We start from the raw sequence: 18,502 nt of genomic DNA, 5'->3' as shown, positions 1-18,502 counted from the left end.
TGTTGTTGTTGTTGTTTTTTGTGTTTTTTTTTGCTTTTCCTTTTTTAGTCTGTTAACATGCTGCATCACACCGATTGATTTTCAAATATTAAACCAATCTTATATTGCTGGGATAGCCCTCCCTTTAACATGATGTCATTCTTTTTACATTTTGTTGGATTCAGTTTGCAGATATTTTGTTAAGAATTTTTGCATCTATGTTCATGAGGAATGTTGGTCCATAAATTTCTTATCTTATAGTGTTGTTGTCTGGTTTTTGTATCAGAGTAATGCTGGTCTCAAAATATGAGTTGAAAAGTTTTCCTCCTCTCCTGTTTTTTGAAAGAGTTTCTTTAGAGTGGGTATTATTTCTTCCTTATGTGTTTGGTAGACTTGGTCAGAAAAGCCACCTGGGTCCAGAATTTTCCTTATGGAAGATTTTTTAACTACAAACATGACTTATTTAATAGATGTAGGACTATTCAGATATCTGTTTATTCTTGAGAGAGCTTTAATATAATAGATTGTATGCTTTAAAGAATTTGTCCAATTTACCTAAGTTGTCAAATTTGTTGGTATAAAGTTTTCAAAATATTCACTTATCTTTCTAATGTCTGTAGGATCCATAGTGATGTCCCTCTCTCATCCCTGATATTGGTAACATATATTCTCTCTTTTCCTGATCAGTCTGTTTAGAGGCTTATCAATTTTATTGACTTAAACAACCAGTTTTTGGTTTCACTGATTTTTCTATTGTTTTAATGTTTGCTATTTCCTTGATTTCTGCTCTTTATATTTTTCTCTCTTTTGCTTACTTTTGGGTTGTTCTTTTTTCTCTAATTTCTTAAGGTGAAAGCTGCGGTCACTAATTTCAGGCATTTCTTCTTTTATAATATAAGCACTTCGTGCTATAACTTTTCCTCTAACCACTGCTTTGTATGCTGTGTTTTTGTATTCAGCTTAAAATACTCTCTAATTCCCACTGTGATTTCTTCTTTGACCCATGGTTTATTTGGGAGTATGTTTAGTATCCAAATGTTTGGTGATTTTCTAGGCATTTCTCTGTTATTGATTTCTAATTTAATTCCATTGTGCTAGGAGAACATACTTTGTAGGATTTCAATCCTTGAAATTTTGTTGGGATTTGTTGATTGCCCAAATTATGTTTCTCTTGGTAAATGTTTTATGTACACTTAAGAAGAATGTGTATTCTCCTGTTGTTGAGTGGAGAGTTCTATAAATATCAAGGCTATTGATAGTGTTGTTCAGATCTTCTATATCCATACTGATTTTCTGTCTGCTTCTATCAATCATTCAGAGTGGTGTTGAAATCTCCGATTATAACTGTGGATTTGTTTCTTTCCCTTTGTAGTGCTATCAGTTTTTGCATCACGCACTTTGAAGCTTTGTAATTAGGTGCATACAAATTTAAGATTGTTATGACCTCTTGAGGAATTGACCTCTTTATCATTATAAAACTACTCTCTTTATTCCTGGTAATATTATTTTATCTTAATCTGCTTTGTATATTAGTATAGTTACTCCTGCTTTCTTTTGGGTAGTGCTAATATCATGCATCTTTTGCTACATTTTTATTTATTTTTTAAATTTATTTTTAAAATTTATTGGGGTGACAATTGTTAGTAAAATTACATAGATTTCAAGTGTACAATTCTGTATTACATCATCTATATATCCCATTGTGTGTTCACCACCCAGAGTCAGTTCTCCTTCCATCACCATATATTTGATCCCCCTTACCCTCATCTCCTAACCCCCACCCCCCTCACCCTCTGGTAACCACTAAGCTATTGTCTGCGTCTATGAGTTTCTGTTTCTCATTGCTACATTTTTATTGTTAATCTATCTGTGCCTTTATACTTATGGTGGGTGTCTTGTAGACACTGTATAATTGGATCTTGCTTTTTCATCCTATCTGACAATCTCTGCTTTTTAATTGGTGACTTTAGACAATTTATATTTAGTATGATTATTATTATGGTTGGGTTTAAATCTATTACCTCAATACTTATTTTCTATGTGACCCATTTCTAAGTTCCCTTTTTCCTCTTTTCCTGCCTTCTTTCTGGATTAATTGAGTAATATTTATTATTTTATTTTACCCTTTTGTATGTATGGCTTATCAGCTATACTTCTTTGGTTGTGCATGTATTGTTGTTGTTTAGTGGTTTAGAATTTACAGTATACAGCTTTAACTTATCAGACTTCACCTTCGAATACTATTATATTACATCGTGAATAATATAAGAATCTTACCACAACATGCTTCCATTTTTCTCCATTCTAGACTTCAGGTTATTTTGTTGTACATTTTATTTCTACATATGTTATAAGTTCCACAATGCATTGTTATTATTTTTTCACTTAAACAGTAAAGTATCTTGTAAAGATATTTTTTTAAAAAAGAAACAAAGCCTTTTATATTTACCCACACAATAGCCATTTCTGTTGCTCTTCATTCCTCCTCCAGATTCCTTCTGTTATTTTTTCCTTCTGCTGGAAGGACTCCCTTTAACATTTTGAGCTGTTCTGCTAATGGTGAATTTCTTCTGATTTTGATGGTCTGAAAGGTATTTCATCTTTGAAAGATATTTTCCCTGGTATTAAATTTTAGGTTGACTTTTTTCTTTCAATAAAGCTGTTGCTCCATTTCCTTTTGGCTTGGATTATTTCCAAGAAGAAATCGGTCATTCTTATCTTTGTTTCTCTGTACATCATGCTTCTTTTTATCTGCTTTTATGGTTTCTCAGCAATTTGATTATGATATGGCCTACTGTAGTTTTCTCCCTGTTTCCCCAACCCTCTCCCATTTGGCAACCATCAAAATGTTCTCTGTATCTCTGAGTTTATTTCTGATTTGTTTATTTTGTTCTTTAGGTTTCACATATAAGCAAAATCACATTGCATCTGTCTTTCTCTGTCTGACATGATCCCTCCAGCACAATACCCTCCAGGTCCACTCCTGCTGCCACAGATGATAAGAACCCATTCCCTTCCATGGCCAACCAATAATATTCCATTGTACGCATGTACCACCTCCACGTTATCCATTCTTTCATTGATGGACATCCAGGCTGCCTCCATATCTTGGCCATTGTAAACAATGCTGCAATTAACATATGGATGCACATGTTCCCTTCCAACTAGTGTTTTGGGTTTCTTTGGATAAATATCCAGAAGTCGGATTATTGGGTCTTTGTCTCTTGTTACAGCCTTTGTTTTAAAGTTTATTTTTGTCTGATGTAAGTATTGGTACACGAGGGTTTTTTTTCCATTTCCATTTCCATTTTCATGAATTATCTTTTTCCATCTCTTTACGCCTATGTATGTGTCTTTCAGTCTGAAGTGAGTCTCTTGTAGGCAGCATATGTAAGGGTTTTGTTTTCTTATCCATTCAGACCTCCTATGTCTTTTGATTGGAGCTTTTAATCCATTTACATTTAAAATAATTGTTGATAGATATGTAGCTATTGCCATTTTATTATTCATAATTTTGATTTTTTTTCCATCTTAAAGAAGTCTCTCTAACATTCCTTGTATTACTGGTTTGGTGGTGATGAACTCCTTTAGCTTCTTCTTGTCTGGGAAGCTCTTTATCTGTACTTTGACTTTAAATGAGAGCCTTGCTGGGTAGCGTAGTCTTGGTTGTAGGTTCTTTCTTTTAATCACTTTGAATATTTCCTGCCAATCCCTTGGCCTGCAAAGTTTCTGTTGTGAAATCAGCTGACAATCTTATGGGGGCTCCCTTATCAGTTACTAGTTGCCTTTATCTTGTTGTTTTTAGGAGTCTCTCTTTGTCTTTAACCTTTGCCATTTTCATTATGTGTCTTGGTGTGGACCTGTTTGGCTTCACCTTATTTGGGACTCTCTGCACTTCCTGGACTTGTATGTCTATATCCTTCACCAGGTCAGGAAAGTTTTCAGTCATTATTTCTTCAAATAGATTCTCAATCCCTTGCTTTCTCTCTTCTCTTTTTGGTACCCCTGTGATGTGAATGTTATGGTACTTGATGTTGTCCCAGAGGTCTCTTAAATTATCCTCATTTTTTGGATTCCTTTTTCTTTTTGTCCCCCCTTCTTCCGCCTCCCCACCACCCTCCGGTTCAAGCCGTTGTTTCTCAGTCTAGTTGTGTAGGACACAGCTCCCTGGCCCATGCTGGTGTTATGAGCCTTGCGCTCCCCCTGGTTGAGGCAGTCGATCGACGGTCGTCGGTCAGCAGCTCACAGAAGCGCTCGCCGGCTGCCGGCCTCTCACAATGGCTGCCGGCCACTCATGCTGGCAGCCAGCGTTAGTCGCCGGCAGTTGGCCACTAACGCTGGCTGCCGGCCACTAACGCTGGCTGCCGGCCACTAACACTGGCTGCCGGCCACTCATGCTGGCCACTGGCCGCTCATAGCAACACACAGTAGCCCATAGCAGCACTCAGCAGCTCGCGGCAGCCCAGCTCCAGGGAGAGCTGTTGTTCACAATCTTAGCTGTAGAGGGCACAGCTCACTGGACCATGTGGGAATTGAACTGGAGACCTTGGCATTAGGAGCATAGTGCTCCAACCACCTGAGGCATCGGGCCGGCCTGGATTCTTTTTTTATTTTTCTGTTCCAATTGGATGTTTTCTGCTACCTTGTCTTCCAAATCACTGATTCAATCCTCTGCTTCATCCACTCTGCTGGTGATTCCTTGTAGTGCATTCTTCATTTCAGTTATTCTTCACTCTGACTGGTTCTGTTTTATGATTTCCATGTCCTTTTTTATGCTTGCTATCTCTTTGTTGAAGTTCTCACTAAGTTCCTTGAGCATTCTTATAACCATTGTTTTGTACTCTGTCTCTGGTAGGTTGTTTGCCTCCATTTTGTCTAGTTCTTTTTCTGGAGTTTTCTCCTGTTCTTTCATTTGGGCTGTATTTCTTTGTTTCCTCATTTTGGCTGCCTCCCTGTGTTTGTTTCTATATATTAGGTAGGGCTGCTATGTCTTGGCTGGGTGGCCTTATGTAGTAGGTGCCCTGTGGGGCCCTGGTACAGTCTCCCTGGTCACCTGCTCTGGGTGCTCCTGGAGTGTCCCTTGGGGGGGGGTTATGTGTGCCCTCCTGTTATAGTTGAGCCTTGATTGCTATTGGCATGTCAGTGGGTGAGATTGACCTTCAGGCTGATTGGCTATGGGGTTTGGCCATGTCCACAGTTTATAGGCTGCTGTGTGGGGCGCTTACCCCCATGGAATGGGATTCACCCCACTGGGTTCTGGTGCCTGTTGAGACCGCCCTTTGTATATGCCACTTGTGGGGCTAATTGGGTGGTGCTCTTCTGTGGTCTGAAGCCAGCCTCCAGGTATGTTTGTTCTGGGGCCTCTTGGGAGGGGCTTCTGTGCAGGCCCATGTCAACCACTGCCTGTGACCTCCCCGGTGACCTGTTAAGAGCTACAAAGCAATCTGTGGTTTTTCACTGCCTGTGCTAAACCTGGAGGAATGTGGGAGAGGCCACGCTGTGAACTGAGGACAGCTACTACCAGTACCAAGCCTGAGGTAGCTCCGCAGAAAGCTAGGACACCCCAAGACCTGCTGCCACCTGCCAGCTCCCTTAAGGTTCAGCTGCTGATAAAGTCTCATGGGGTGTACAAGCTGGGTGAGACAAAGTTTAAGGGAATCACTAGGGTGGGAAGAGTTGTGGTTACCAGGTTAATATAGATTCTGGTTTGGTGCCAGTGTTGAGCCTGGAGGTACTCAGCAAAAGTCTCAGAGCACAGCAAGGCCAGTTGTCACCCATCTGGTACATGTGGACTCTGATAGTTTTCTAAGAAAGTGTGCAATGCAGGCAGGGCTGGATGCTCCCCTAGAAAGTGCCTGTGGTGTTGGGGTTGTCGGGTGGGGTGGAGTCCCAGTGAGTCAGCACTGTGGAGTTAGTGGAGCTCACCAAACCAATCAGATTCAGATTTGGCCGTAAGCGTAGGGCGCGGGTTCAACACATTAAAGATGGCGCCTGCCTGCCGGCTGCTGAAGGAGGAGGCCCCACTCACAGGGAAAATGCCAACTGTCCTGCAGCTTTGGCCTTGAAGCCACACACCTGTCTGCTCCCCGTATGTTTCTGATGCTCCCCAAGTCACCGTCCCTCCACTGGAGCCCAAGGTGAGTGCCTGTGAGTGAGAGTCTGTGTGTGAGCCGTTTAAGAGAACGCCTGGGTTTCCCACCACTTTCCATCCCAACCGTATGGTCAGAATCCCCACTATTTTTCACAGCCAGATGTTGTGGGGCCTCCTCTTCCTGGCCCCAGTGCTCCAAGCTGGGGAGTCTGGTCTAGGGCTGGGGTCCTTTGCCCCTCCAGGGGGAGCCTCTGTGGCACAGGTATCTCTCCCAATTCTCAACCACACAGGTTTGGGACCAGCCCTGTGCCCGTCTCCGCCCCTCCTACCGACGTGGTTTCTTCTTTATATCCTTAGTTATAAAACTTCTGTTCAGCCAGACTTCAGATGCTTCTCCAGGTTGATTGTCCTGTAATTTAGTTGTAATTTTAATGTGTTCACGAAAGGAAGCAGGCACAGTGTTTTTCTACTCTGCCATCTTGGGTCTCCTCCTCAATTTCTTTTACTTTTTTTTAAAAAAACTTTTTATTTATTTTAAGTGTGTTTTCCCAGGACCCATCAGCTCCAAGTAAAGTAGTTGTTTCAATCTAGTTGTGGAGGGTGCAGCTCACAGTGGCCCATGTAGGATCAAACCAGCAACCTTGTAAGAGCATCGCGTTCTAACCAACTGAGTTAACTGGCCTTCCCATCAATTTCTTTTACTTGATAAAATAAGTCCTTGTGTGTTTAATCCTGCATTATTTGTGTTTTCTGCTTTACAGCCAAACCTAATTCTAATGAATACAGCCCTTCATCCCAGCATACTCTAATTTCCCTCCCAAATGTCCAAAGAGTGCTTAGAGGATGCAGACCCACAGCGGGGAGTGATGAGGCTGGTGAGGACCCGTCCACTGTCATTCTATCTGATTCTGGTCGTGGCTGCCCCACCTCTCTTAGGCTGGCCCGTGGGTGGCCTTTGCTTCCTGACTCTGCCCGTGCTCCTCTGATCCCACCCCCAGCTGTGGTCCTGCACTTGTAGCCCACACACCTTGCAAGCCGCAGGCAGTGTAGCCACAGAGCCCTGTGGGGTGCAGTGGGGAAGGTGGTCAGTGGCGTGAGTGGTGCTGATGTGAAGTGCAGGGGGCAGTTTGGTGGCTGGCGGCATGCGCAGGTAGCAGAGATGGTGCCGGAGACAGGACCGTGCAGTGCAAGGTTGTGGCTTTGGCGTAGATGATCTAACTTTCCTCCCATGCTGCCTGCCGCTGTGCTTTGTCCACTGGCAAGAGTGCTGACACTGGTTGATGACTGTCCACCCAACACCCGTCCCCTCACGCACTTGCTCTTCCTTTCTCCTCATTAACAGAACCCCGATTTTCTCTGATCACCTGGCTTCCTGCACAGCCACCAAGCTAATCATGGCAGTGCCACTACTGTCATCTGAGGCCGCTGGGGCAGCCTAAGGACACTGAGGAAAGTGTGCTGGGCGCTTTGGGGTAGCCCGTAAAGAGGCCACAGCAAAGACAGTACCTCTTCTCTGTGAAGACGTGTTGTGTATGTGGGCAAAGTGGGGCACCAGGGCCATGTGGGGCACGCGGGTGCCAGGCCAACACACCAACGCTGGGAGAACAGATGGACCGCGGGTCTGAGTGCAGGAGAGGCTGTGAGGAGCCAGAATAGCCCACCTCGCGGGTAATATGCCTTCCTATAGCTTGAGGCGGTCATATGCCACATGGTGACAGCTCAGTGTCCCTCACATTAAGTAGGGCCAAGAATCACCACTTGCTGCATCATCATGAGAAGCAGAGGGCTCAAGGTGGCTGTCCCCGGGACCAGCTCTGGGCACACTGTGCACTCCAGAAGTGCTTGATTTCCTCCCTTGCACGGGAGGGGTGCCGATGGCGAGAAACACATGGGTCCTGGATGGTCCGCACCCCACCCTGGGGCACACAGAAAACTTCAATATTATCTGTGATGTTTCTATATTTCACATTAAAAGAGAGAAAGAGTTGAGACAATTGGAACAAAATGCCAGTGATTGTCACTTCTGTGTGGTGGGAGCGCAGCTGTGCACTCTTTGTTCCGTGTACTTTTCAGAACAGAAATAAGAGGCTGTGATGAGCTGCCCTTCCTCTCTCCCCTGTGCCCATCAGCGTGGCATGAGTAGCCCCTTCCGTGGTCTCGGGATGTGTCCCAGGCTTTGCCCTTGTTGGGGGGCACTGCCAGGCCAGCAACCTGGCCTGTTGTCCTTTCTGCCAGCTCACGCTCCTCGCAGCAGCTGACGTGCTTCGAGCAGAGGAGCAGATGGCAGCTCTGCAGGTTGCCCAGATGCCCTCCAGCACGTCTCCTCTCCCTGCCACCACGCCCGGGGCCATGTCGCCTTCCAGCAGCTCCTGGGTGAGGCAAGCTCTGGGTTGAGAGCTGGGGAGCTCCCAGGGGCCCTGCAGGGGCCGGGGGAGGGGGGTAAGATAGGGTCAGGGGAGAGGCGATGTTTGCTCTCTCTGCTTGTGTCCCATGAACAGCTATTCAGACAACAGCTCTGTGTGTGTGTGTGTGTGTGTGTGTGTGTGTGTGTTGGGAGTAGGGAGAGCACAATTTTGAAACCCAGTGTAACTGGGGGTCCTGTCTGGTTAGCCTTCAAAAGATGGCTCCAGTGGGGTCCCAAAGTGTGATTCTCAGGTCCCAACATGTGCACGGTGGCAGGAAGCCTTGACCACTGTCTGCCCAGTAGGCCCCTGGCTCTAGTCAGTGTCCGCCACCTGCCCCTCCCCCAGGTCTTTCTGCATGTCTTATTCCCACTGGACGCCTGGGTGCTGGGTCCGCGCGGGGATACAACAGAAGAGGACTTGGAGGAGGGGTTTGGTTGATGGCTGTGGGGGGACAGGGGTGTGGCAAACAGCATGGGAAGGGGGAGCATGGGTGAATATCGAAGGAGAGAAGAGGACTGTCCAGCTCTGGGGGCTCAAGGCAGGGTTCAGATCCCATTCTGCTTCAGTGTGTCTGAGTGACACTGGGCAAGTCACCCTAGCTCTCAGTTTCAGGTGTACCCCTTTGTGAAGTGGTCTAATACTCCGGGGATATTGAAAGGAATGTACAACGTCCAACCTGGTGATTGCCTCATTCGATAGCTGCCACCCCCTTCCATCCTCCGTGGGCAAGTGGCCACCTGGCTACTAGCACCAGGCATCAGAGAGGCTCTGCCCGCTGGCTCTGGGCATTTACTTGCATTCTTTGGCCTTTTCTGGGGTCTCATAGCCACCACGTCACCCACATACTGAGCAGGTGACACCTTGAGAGCTGGACTCTGACATCCCATGTGCACCATCTCCGTCCTGGGCAGCCAGCTCCAACCTGTCTGAGGTGCCAACTCGTGTGAGGGGTAAATGTGTACGCGTGGTGGCAGCTATTTCACGATTATTGTTACAAAAAGAAAAAGCCTACAATTCTTGCACCCGTCCTCCTTGCCAACATCTCTGGAGGCGCAAATGTGTTAACTGTGTTAAGCAAAGTTGGCAATTTCTAAGCTTGAGCGAACCCTAGGACTCCCAGCCTCCGTCTTCCTCCCACAGTCTTGTGCCCTCCCCCACCCCGGCCCTCCTCTTCCTGGCTAGGAGCCACTCCTGAGGTCTCTGGGCTTTGCAAAGTGACCGCCGTGGGCCTCGTTGCTGGACGTTTTCTCTGCCTCTGAAATTATCGAGAGGGAAGGAAAGAGCCCCTGTGTGTCCTTTGTCTGTTGTGTTTGCCAACCACGTGGGACCATGCATGTTGGTGGTGTCCCCTTCCTCCCTTCCCTCACCTAGCCTCTGGGGACTGTAGTTACACCCCAAGGCTCCTAGCCAGGCACCAATTCAGTCATTCAAGGTGTCTCTGTGATGTCCTCAAGGCTTCATAGTAGCTGAGAGAAGTGACTTGACTGCAGCGATGAGCAGACTGCCACTGAGCTTTCCAGCCTCCTCCCCTGCCCGCTGGTCTGCTGTGGAAAGGCCTTGCTCTTCACATCCATTCAGTGACTCCCACATTGTATGGCCCTGCCCTTCGGCCTCAGGCAACCAGGAGAGTTGCTCTATTTGTTGTAGGACTCTTTAGGCTGCAAAGGACAAAAACAAACAAACGAAAACCCCACAACTGCTGGTGGCTTCAACATACAGGGAATTTATTGGCTTATGTAACTGAAAAGTTTGAAGTTTCAGGTAATGCTTGATCCAGCAGCTCAAAAAGACTATCATCCCAGATCTAGCTGTACTCCGTCGCTCTACTCAGTTTCATCCTTGGGCTCCAAATGGTGTCTCAAGCAGCCCCAGCCACTCACCTCGTGGTAGTGAAATGTCTGCCTTAGTGCAAACCTACATCCCCACCACCTTCTCCTTGGGCAGAGACAGCCAGTCATTTTTAGTAGCACCAAACACATCCTGAATTTTCTTCTTCTATTGGCTATAATTAGGTCACATGCCCATTCCTGACCAATCACTATAGCCAGGGGTGGGATGTGCTGATTGGCTTAAGCCAACCACTTTTACAGTTGGGAAGCCCAGTGCGGAGGCATGGGCAGCCAAAGCAACACAGTGACAACTCACTGTCATTTATTGAGCGCCTATGATGTACAAGATCTGTCTGCTGAGCTCACACGTCTCATCTCACTTAGTCCTCACAATATCCCTGAGGGGAGTATTGCAATAAGGAAGCTAAAGTTCAGATGGGAAAGCCACACAGCCACAGCTGCACAGCTCAGAAGCATGGGCTGGGGGTGGGGTTGCCTAGGTCTGGCTTTCTGTGCAGGGGCCCTGGGCAGGTCTGGAGCCAGACGTTGGCATGAGTTAGCTCCTCAGCGTTGCCCTGGCCATGAGGGCACTGAGCGTTTGGGCAGTGTCTGGATGCACTCTTCTCTTCCTACCTCCAGCACCTCTGTCCACCTGCAGAGAAAGCCTCTGACCACAGGAGTGGGCTCTGGCCTTGGGGCACGGGGCAGGGGCAGGGCCAGAGGTAATAGCGGTTGCTGAGGGCAGCAGTGGTGGACACGCACCCCAGCGCCAGTGCCCGTGGTGGACAAGCCTGACGTGGGTCCCCACCTTCTCTTGCAGGCTTCCCGCAGGCTGAGCCCCAGGTAGCTACAGTGGTGACTGCTCATTAACACCCCCTTTATAACCTGCCTCCAGCCCAACGCACTTCCCCACTTCCTCATATGCTTCCAGGAATCGCCTCCCAAATAAATCACGTGCACACAAGTCCTTGTCTCAGGGTTGGTTCTGGGGACTCAAACTGAGGTAGCAACAACTAGGGCTGAGCCCCTCCCAGGGTCCCAGTGCCTCGTGCTGCCAGGCACATTGGGCATTGACTTTTTATTCAACCCCTGGATGAGTGTTCCCTGTGCTAGGCTCAGGGCCTGGGGGTGGGGCCAACCCCCCAGGCACAGCTGTGGCCATAAGTGTGCATACAATCCATAATATGGCCGAAAGGGGACTTGATGGACACTTTATTGCATTTCCTACCTGCCGCCTAAATTCTCTGTACAGCTTCCCTGCCCCCATCATTCCACTCTGCTTGCATGTCCCTAGGCATGGGGAGCTCACTACCATTCCAGCTACTAACTCCATCTATGGATGGCCCTGAAAGTTATTAGCTACTTAACAAATATTATGTGTTGAGTAATTCACTAAGGAGAACAATTCTTTTAATACCAGATTTCTAAGTGCTTCGTTTTAGAGGCGAACACTGGAAACATACAATCACATCAGGAAGAAAGGCATAGGGGAGAGCTTCCATAATCTGGTTCAGGGAAGCAGACTGGGGCCAGTGGACCAAATCCGGCCCAGTGCTTGTTTTTGTACATCCTGCCAACTAAGAATAGCTTCTACATTTTTAAATGGTTGGGAAAAAACTAAAAAGAAGAATATTTCATGACATGTGAAATTATATGCAATTCAAACTCCAGTGTCCATAAATAGTCACTACTGGAGCATAGCCACGTGCATTTATTTACATCTTGTCTGTGGCGGCTTTTGTGACACAGCGGCACGAGTGCCTGAGGCAGAGAGCTGGGCCCACAAAGCCTAAAATATTTACTATCCTGCACTTTTTACAGAAAAAAGTGTGCCAGCCCCTGATCTGGCTCCTGCTCCTGGGCAATGTCACCCCATTTTGCAGGTGAGGACACAGAGGCTCAAGGCCGTCAGGGGATTCCAAGTTCAATGCGTCAGGATGTGGGGGGCTTGGAGCCCAGAACGGCAGCCTGGGCCCCGAGCCCCAGGACCCCCCTCGGCCTCCCGCTTGGACTTCTGAGGGCTGGCTCATCCTTCTGGTCCCCGCAGGCTCAGGCCTCTGGCCCTTTCCACAGACCCCACTCCACGGGGGCTGGAGCTGGGCAATCAGACACTCATTGATGTGACAGCACCGCAAGGCAGAAGAATCGATGCTGCTTCCCGAGCAGCTGGTGAGGGCTCAGAAAGTGGGTCAGGCCCTGCGAGGAGTAGTCCATTTTTAGCTTTTCATTAGGGCCTCATTCATTAATTCCCTCATTTAATATTTACTGAGCAGCTACGTGGTGCCAGCCCTGTGAGAGGGACTGAGAACACGAGGCAGTGGGAGGGGGGCAGGGTGTCCCAGCCCTGAAGGCACCCGCAGTCTGGAGAGGAAACAAGCCTAGAAACAAGTGTGAATGGGGGTGTGAATGGGGGTGTGATCGGGCAGAGGGCAGCACACCAGCACTGCCTTCCAGGCCAGGACAGAAAAGTGGAAAGTGCCAGAGGCCTCCTGACTTGGAGCTAGACTGAAAGGAGTTTGCCAGGGGAGGAGGGAAGCGGGGACTGCTGGCAGAAGGAACAGCGGCATGTGCAGAGGTGTGGTGGTGTGACCGCGTGTGGCAGGCAGGACTTCGGCCGCGGATGCACGTATGGGGCTGGGGGCTTGGGCAGGGAGTGTGGGGAGGCTGCGGGGTGGGTGGGTCTGGGAGAGGGTCATGGGACACACAATGCTTGCCCTGTATACTGTAGAGAAAGGGGACCCAGGGACACCTTTGCGAAGGGGTCAGACCCGCAGGTCGAAAACCCATCCTGGAGCCACCATGAGGAGGGGGTACTGGAGCCAAGAGTGCCCAAAGTCCTGAGTCAGGCAGCAGGGATGACAGGGAAGGGATGAGGGCGAGAGAAAAACCAGAGTCAGAACAGGTGGGTTGTGGGGGCCAGTGGCAAGTGGGAGGTGCCAGAAAACTGGGGGAGAATCCTGCTGGAGGTTTTGGATGGCTTCCAAATGCCCAGGCACCCCTCCAATCTGCTCCTGCCACTGGTCTGGGCAGGGACACGGGTGGGGCTGGGCAGTGGTTCTGGGGGTCCTTGCAATGGCTTCCGACAGCCACCAGCCCTCAGCTTCCACCCAGCCCACTGGGTGTTCACCTCCCCACTTTCTGCCCAGGCCACTGTGTCCCAGCCCTGCCAGCCTTGGACAGGCCCCCTCCTGCCTCACTTTTCTGACCCCCAGCACCCCCGGGACTGCCTCACCTGATTCCAGACAAAGCGCAGACACTTCCCCTGTCAGCCAGGGGATGGCTTGTGTGCCACCGTCAATGCCTATCCCTCTGAAGGGCTGACAGAGGGATGGGTCAGGCCTAGTGTGGGGGAAGGATGCATTTGAGTCACTCAGAGAGCAGCTGCCACCACCTGCCTGGGAGGCCATGTCACAGCGTTTCCTCTGATCTGGCCGAGAACTCTGGGTGGCTTGGGGCGTGCCACTGTTATCATAATCATAAGTCTTGGTTGACTTGTGTGTCCCCCCAAGAGGCTGGACACTCAGGCCATTGTTCCCACCCTCAGCCCTGTCACCCACCCCTCCCTGTGCCTAGAAGCTAGGAGTGGGGCTACCAGACAGCCAGGGCCACGGGGACTGGCTGATGGGCCTCTCAGGGTGACCAATGGGGTAGAAGATGGGCCTCCTGGAGCTCAGCCAGAGGCCACATCTGCCCCATCAGTTTGCAGTCTGGAGTCCAGCCTGGGGCAGGGCCCAGGAGACATGTGCATGGATGGAGCGGGGGTCAGGGGGTAGACAAAGTTAGATGGTCAGTGGCTGATGGGAGTGGGGGCCGAGCCCTCAGAAGCCCCTCCTCATGCTCCCTGGTTCCAGGAGGACTTCCCACACCCCCAGCCTGAACGTTTCTGACACTGGGCGAGGCGTCCTGTCATGACATGTGGTGGGCCAGCTCAGCGTCCCCTCTAGAAACCGAGCCACCATTCCTGTCTTCCGGGGGGGTAGCCCACTGTGTTTTACTTGTGGGGAATTGCCAGGCTCCAGCTGTAGGAAATACAGTTGTGCTTGAGTCATCTCCAACGGCTTTGGTTGGGGGTTTTCACCCAACCAAAGAACTTGTTGCTGGCGTTTCTAAGTTCTTGCAGGCAGAGTGCACTCCCAGGAGAAGGCAACAGAAGCTCTGGGGAAGGCCTGTCTCCTCTGTGTGATGGGAGGTAGCAGATAGCAGGGAACAGGTAACAAGCAGCAATACCGTGGGTAGTAGGTAGCAGTAGGTAGTAAACCTGGCTTTGTTTAGCAGCAAGTTATTTTGCTGGTCTTTTGGGGACTCAGCAGTGGCTATATTGGGCAATAGATTGGCTACTTTTGGCTAAGTGGTTCTATTTGGCCTAGGGCATCCTTATGGAAGCTTCTCTCTGAATCAAGATTAGCCTGGGATATGACCTGTCAGCGAGAGAATGCTGGGCACCACATCTCAAGAAAACCTTGTTTTAAGTTATTCCTGTGTAATTAGGGGGAAAGGAGAGAGGGTGGGGACATACTTCCTGCCGTAGCCCGCGACCCCTGGAAAACAGAGTCTGTGCAACTGCCCACCAGCTACCCTGTGTGGGGGTGCCATCCCAGGAAGTCGCAGTGAGGGAATAGAGGAGGGAGAGGGTGTGAAGGTGGGAGCACGTGGCCTTTGTTCTGTTTCCTGGGATGACTTCAGACAGGCCGCCTGGAAACACTTGTCGGGAACTATGTCTGGGGACAAGAGGGGGAAGAAACCAATTGCATGTTCCCACTACCTTGGCCTGGGCAGGCTTTCTGGGCAGGTCTCCCGGTGGGAGCCCTTGGGACTGACAGTGGCTTAGGGTGCGGACTGGGTTCCCTTGGCCGTTAAGCTTCCTGAAATGAACACCCCCTTAGAAATCAGAGAGGAGCCTTAAAGACTTTGGTCCCTGGGGCGGAACCAGAATTAGTAGTGTTTGAGCTAAAAATGAAGTCCCCTTAGGGAGTGTGGGCTTTTAACAAGCCTCATGGGTTTGGGAACCTTTCCTAAAATAACACTGCTCAGAAGACAAGAGCTCAGTTGTGCGAACGGAGAGGAGTTTAATATGTGTGCCCGCTTGTGCCCTGCCAGCTCGACACGTGCCCTGACTCAGAGGCCAGGCTCCCACGGAGGTGACATGAATGAGGCCTTCATTCAGAAGTGGGAGCCCCCCCCTTCTCTGAAGGACGTGCAGACATGGAAATAGGCCGGGGGCCGTGAAGGGGGCACCGATCAGCCTTGTGGGTCCCGCCCATAATCCTTTTTAATGGACTGTTCCGTTTTTAATGACTCTCAGGTTTCTGTTAGTGTGTCTGCCCTTCTAAATCAGGAGGCTGTCTCCTGCCCCCACCCCCTTCCTGGGGCCTGGCAGGAGAGGTCTCAGTTACTCCAGGGCACTGCTGCCTGCCCTGAGCTTTCCAGAGCATTGCAGGCGCCAAGCTATGAATCTGGGTTTTCTCCGACCTGAGGCGAGGGTGAGAAAAACGGGAAGTCGTGTCTCCTGTGTTCTTCCTGGAAGGAGACTGGGAAGTGATGCTTGGCTCATAGAACTCTGAGTGTAGAAAGGACGGGGTGACTTCCAAGGGTAATTGGACCGACAAAGCCTTCCCAAATTTTGTCACCCTGTGTTCCTTTGGATCCCTTTAAGCCACCCGAGTCCGAGAGACAGTGGCAGGGTCAATTCTGGCAGGAGCTAACATTCACTTGCAACTGCAAATGCCACCTTGTTTGTCACTGTACCCAGAAGACCAACGGTGATTGCAGGAGCAGCTCCTGGAGCCAGGCTGTCTGCCAAGCTCTTGATTGCTTTTAAGCCTCCCAGCAGCCTTCCTCCTCCCAGCAGCCCTCCCCCACTCCAGCAGCCCTCCCCCACTCCAGCAGCCCTCCCCCACTCCAGCAGCCCTCCCCCACTCCAGCAGCCCTCCCCCACTCCAGCAGCCCTCCCCCACACTCAGACCCACCAAGCTCTAAAACTCAAACCGGTTGGCAAAGTTTGACAGCATCACTGACCAGAACTGATACGCGGTTGTTGGGTCTTTATTGATGTCTTGGGATGAGTCTGCACACATTTCATTACGGAGACACTGACGTTCTCATGGGATGCTCCCCAGCCCTGCTGAGAGTGATGGCTGTGTATGTGCCTGATGACCTTTCTGAAACCTGAGACATTCTAAATTCTAGAAGACGTCTGGCCCTGAGGGTTTGAACAAGGGCTTTGGGACTCCCTGTGTCTCACAGAGGGTACATTCTAGAAAGGGCAGCCGGGATTTGTGCGCAGCCCTGTCAGACCCGAGGCCTGAGCACTTGGCAAGCTTCCCGTGCACGCCAAGTCCAGTCTGGCTCCCAGGTACACACTAAGTTTGCTCAAAGGAAAGGGTTTCTTCGGCTTTTTATGGATCTGCATGGCCTTCGGGAGGTCACAGGGCTGTGTTCAGTTCATTCAGTGCCACCAAACATTGGTAGGTGGTCACTGTCGCCAGGGTCACATCTGAGCCTCACGGTCCGAGGGATATGTGGCATCATCCTTATTTTATAGTGAGACCCTGGACTCCTGTCACAGTGCTCACAGGTGGCCCTGCTTGGAGAAGAAGCCAGGTCTCTGGTCTTCGTCCAAGCTTTACATCCAAGAGACATGAAAGGTCATTAAGAAAGACTAGTTTGGATGTCCCTGAGGAGCCAGAAGGGGGTTGCACCTGGCCCCTGCCCCAGGGAACGCTCAGTCTAGTTCAGGGGAAGGCAGCAGGCAGTGGGACACATCCAGCATAAGGCAGGGTATCATGAGGGCCCCATAATCTCAGGTGTCGGGGCCCTGGGCTGGATGCTGGGGACGCCTGTGGCCTCACACTGTGCCCTCCCTGCTGCCTCGAGCCCAAAGGGAAAGTCTGGCCATGCGGGGCCTGTCTGGGGACCTGGGGAGGGTGGAGAGGAAGCAGCCCCTGCTGGTGCGTCCGCTCCAGGAGCCGTCAGCACCTCCAGGCTTCCAGGCCCCTTGTAATTTAGGGGTATGGTTGGGACTAGCTTTCTGCAAGTGCTAATTTTCAGCTCTTGTGTTCATGTGGAACCTAGAAATTAATTAGCTCAGACATGAGTTCCACAGCCCCAGTGCATAAAAAGGATCCTCGTTAGTAAAACTTTGCCCTTTGGCTGGCAGGAGGTCGGCTGCCAGAAGTGAGATCCGGGAGCTGCAGCTGGGCTGGCAGCAATGGCAGACAGGCCTGCCTACCCCGTCACCTGGGTGACCCTGAGTGTGGACCTAATGGGGATTTGGGGACCTCATGGTATGCTTCCGGCGGCCCTGGCTATGCAGTAAGAAATTCTAAAGGGAGGACCTCATTCTGACTGGTGGTCAGGGAAGGCCTATGTATGGTGACTTAGGTAGTGACATTCAAGTAGGGACCCAAAGTAGGAGTCAGAGGTAGCCAGGCAAGGGCAGAGGGAACAGCATTCCAGGCAGGGAACAGCCCTGTGACTACCCTGAGTCAGAAACGAGCTTGGTGGAAAGCCAGGGTGGCTAGAACACAGGAAACGTGGGGGGCAAGGTGGAGACAGGGAGATAGCAAGGACCAATCCGGGTGGAGCCTCCGGGGGCAGCTGGGGCATTTGGTCTTCACTTTAAGAGCACTGGGATTCGGAAGGGGTCTGCAAGGGAGTGAAGTACCAGGGAGCTTCCCCCAACTGCCCCCCCAAAGAGGGAGGAATTAGCTCATCCCTCCCTCCCCTCCTCCTTTTCCCCCCAGCGGTGCATCTGGGTAATTGCTAGGTGGGCTGGCGTACGCTTTCTCTTCTGCTGAGCCTGCAATCGCCTGATAATCACAGCTTTTCACTATCCTCCCCCTGGCCTCCCCTCCTCTAACATCCTTTACTAGGCAGAGCTCAGAGGAGACGGTACAAAGCAGCTCAGGGCCTGACGACCAGGGGGTGCTGGGAGGCCGCGGAGATGAGTTGGGGGCCTGGCTTCCCAGTAATCATGATGTCCAGAGGACTGCTACAACTAATGAGCCAGTGTTTACTAAGCCTTTGCTGTGTGCTCCCAGACCCTGTGGGGTGAGGTGAGGAAGGCCATGGGTGTTATTGGGGCTGATGACCACTTTCTCACCAAGGAGGAATGAGGCTGAAAGCAGGGACGTAGGTGAAGCTCCAGGCACAGAGCGGGCACATGGGCCTAGTTAACAGCAGACACGTGCATCTGAGGG

Source organism: Rhinolophus sinicus, linkage group LG03 (genome assembly GCF_036562045.2).
Source record: "Rhinolophus sinicus isolate RSC01 linkage group LG03, ASM3656204v1, whole genome shotgun sequence".
In the NCBI taxonomy this organism is placed as follows: domain Eukaryota; kingdom Metazoa; phylum Chordata; class Mammalia; order Chiroptera; family Rhinolophidae; genus Rhinolophus; species Rhinolophus sinicus.
The sequence above is the reverse complement of the archived record's forward strand: the minus strand, read 5'-3'. Positions refer to the sequence as shown.